This window comes from Populus euphratica, unplaced genomic scaffold (assembly GCF_000495115.2).
Source record: "Populus euphratica unplaced genomic scaffold, PopEup_1.0 scaffold3860.1, whole genome shotgun sequence".
Lineage (NCBI taxonomy): Eukaryota > Viridiplantae > Streptophyta > Magnoliopsida > Malpighiales > Salicaceae > Populus > Populus euphratica.
In genome coordinates, this window is record NW_011503678.1 from 835 (window position 1) to 4,660 (window position 3,826).

The following is a 3,826-nucleotide window of genomic DNA, read 5'->3' on the forward strand; positions in this document are numbered from 1 at the left end:
GAATGCCGATAAAAACAGGGTGGTAGGCTCCCTCCATCTGTCGTGATCCCTTCCTTTCGAGCCTCGCGAATGAGATCGACAACAGAAAGAAGCAAAGCTAGAAATGCCACTACCATGCCCATCAATGCAAAACCCAGTTAGTCAAAAATTGCAGACATGCCCTCTAGAAGTAAGCTTGTGATTAATGACTCCACTCATTTGTTTCATACACCACACAGGTTATCAATAATATACTCAAAAAAACCATCTAGGTGGTGGCCAAGTGGTAAAGATTTGGGATCAAGGGGTTTACTCCCTCTGTGGTCTCAGGTTCGAGTCTTTGGTTGCTTATATGATGGCCACTGGAGGCTTACATGGTCGTTAATTTCAGGACCTGTGGGATTAGTCGTAGTGCGCGCAAGCGGACCCGGACACCCACGTTAATCTAAAAAAAATAATATACTCAAAAACTAAATGAGCGGCTATTTTTGTTATTAAAATAACTAAGATGTAGTTCTTATGCTTGCAAATGATCTCTATTACACTAACTGTTCAAGAATTTATCAAATTACATTAGGGAAACTAGAGAATAACAATTACCTCTGCTTGCTGTTGAAGAGATTGAAAATAGTGGATGACTTCATCAAGCGAGAGAGCCTTCCAACCGGAAGGAAATAACCTCATACCATCATACATTGCATTATTTGTTTATTCTTAGTGGTGTAACCGAATTGATGCAGCCCGGTGACCTGTCTATCGAGAGGATGGCAAGGTTTCTTGTCATGACCCTAATCCTCACCAGCAATGCAGGAGCAGTGCTAGCGAGACAATACATTTATATTAAGTCTCATAATATATATATTATAAACAAAACTTTATAAAATCCGTGCAACATTTCATAAAGTTATAAAATATTATATTATTTAAAATCAATAAAATTAAAAATCATTTTAAAGTAATTATGTTTTTAAAATCAAAACTTTAACTAAAATACTGTAATAATAAAGTGTCTAAAATATCAAATTAAAATTAAAAGAAAAGCCTCATGAAACAACCGTGGCATACCAACCAAAACTAAAGAAGCAGAAACACTTAACAAAATTTACCTGTTAATAGAAATTAAGAATTTAAAATAATATTAAAAATAAAAAGTGAGTTCAACTAGCTCAGTAAAGTAATAACATTTAATATACATTTTAGATATTAATAGTTTGTAAGTCAATTTATCTTGATATACATATACATACTAAGCATATAACATTTAAAGGTGACTACTATGAAAGGATCAGTAGGCACAAACTGATACCTCTCTCATCAGCTAGGTATACAGAATATTATATGCACATAGACTAAATATTCTTTATTAGTATAAAGTTACTGACAAGTCCTATATCAAGATATAATAGATATTTGTATAATTATCAAATCAATGTATTATATTGAATAAACTTTAGTTAAATAGAATGCGAATGCAAATTCAAGAATATATGGGTGCTGGGAAAATAAAGCAATAAATATAAATATTTAAGAAATTAACTAGTTGTACTCATCATTATATAATCAACATGCATATTTATTTATATTACATGCATATTAAAGATTATTCTACTCACCCGAAAAAAATATAAAAGTAAAAGGAATATCAGATGAAAAACTTAAAAATCCTATTGAGGATCATTAGAAGTACCTATGACAAAAATATAGAATATACTAAAAAAACAACTTAAAACAACACAAATAAAAGAATCCAATGCATAAAAAAATTAGGTTTAGTGTAATAGCCCGACCCAACCTGCTATATATTGTATGCTTTGGGCCTTACCGCCCTTATGGTTTTGTTTATGGTAATGTGAGTCCACTTCTGAGCCTAACACTCTAAAATGTGTACAACAGGTCAGCGACTAGCACTATTTATAAAGTCCTGACTTTGAACGTTTGCTTTCGATGTAGGATATCACAATCCCCCCACCTTAAGAAGAGTTGTCTTCATATCTGATATCAAATGTAATAGCTCGACCCAACTTGTCATATATTATCTGCTTTGGGTCCTTATCGCCTCACAATTTTGTTCCTGATAATATGAGCCCACTTCTGAGCTTAACGTCTCAAAATGTGTATAACAGGTAAATAACCATCACTACTCATAAAACCCTAACTTTAAATACTTGTTTCAATGTGGGATATCACATATAGTCTCCTAAGTTTATGGACTAAAACAATAATTTTTAAAAATTAAAGAACAAAACATAATTTTACTAGAATTAGATGATCAAATTGTAAATATAAGAAATACATAACTATATTGAAATTTCATCCATAATGCATCCTCAACTCTTTCCAGAATCTCGATTTATGTTTCAAGGATCAAATTGTGATTTTTTCAAAGTTTTGGGGCTAAATTGTAAATATCCAAAATAGAGGGGCTAAATTGAGAATTATATAAATTAATTATCAAACTAAGATTCATCATTCTTAACCTCATAAGAATACTGCACAGAATTTCAAAATATATTTGGGGGTCAAAATAGAATTTTTCAAAGTTTAAAGACTAAACTATAATTTTCATAAATCAATAACCAAAATTTTTTTATCATCTTTAACCTCAATACCATTATATCTAGATTTTCTAGCAAAGTTTAAATAAATTTCTTAACCTATAACAAATAAATTAAATAAAGTAATTCACAAATTCTTATTTCTAACAATTAACAACACACCCAAAATTAATCACTTAACTTTAAACCCATAATAATTATGGATCAATATTAACAACATAAACTTCAAATCTTTATAAACTTTAATTTTTTCTTTAATTCTTCTATAAATAAATTATAATCAAAAGTAACATGAAAGGAAATCACTTACTTAATATATTTTTTTTTTACGTAAAATCTCAATATCAAAAATTAAAATTCTTGGTTTGATGAGGGAAGGTCATAGTAACCACAAGAATTAAAAAAGAGAAAAACAATTCCCTTACAACTTTTTCTTATATAATTAACTTAAATTAATTTAAGTTGGATTTGGATAAAAAAAATCGTTCTTTTTTACATAAGATTGGGTTTTGATAAAAAAATTTGTTCTTGCATTTCTAAATCAACCTTGTCAAATCTAGGTAATATAGCAAGTTAATTCAACTTTATCAAATTCATATTTGACTTAATCAAGTTAATTTTAACAATTTTTCAAATCTATATCGAACTTAAATCGGCTTACTTTAAAAAAAAAAAATTTAATAAATTGTTTCACTTGATTTAGTTTCAATTTTTTTTAAAAAAATTTCCTCTTCCGACTCGGCTGTTGGTACTTGTATAGTACCTATGTGTAAGCATTTGATTTTAGAGTCAAAATAATAATAATAATAATAATAAAGAATTGTATATTGCATTCTGTATCATATTTCTAGTTGCACTTCAATTTTAGTGTAACCCAGTTAATAAGTTGGCCATATAGATTTGTCCTAAGCCTTTCTTTGTTCTTACGGATATTGAAGGGCAAAGAACAGAACTAAGTCCTCAGTTTTGTTCAAGTCAACGCCTGCAACACCCAATCTTCACAATGTGTTCAGAAAATAAGCAGCAGCTAACATTGAGACTAATCAGTGAGAGAATGAAAGATACAACACAAAAACACCACTCACACCAACACTGCTTTATGTCGTTCAAAACGAACAAATTGTTATACAAGAGAAGAGAGCAAACTAGCAAATCTTTAACAGGCACAGAGCCTCTCCAAATGACAAACATGATGGTTTTTATTGTTTGAAATTAACAAATCAATCATATACCCCACCCCACTATTTCAGCTGTGAATTACAGCAACTACACTGTAGGGCAAAAATAAATCG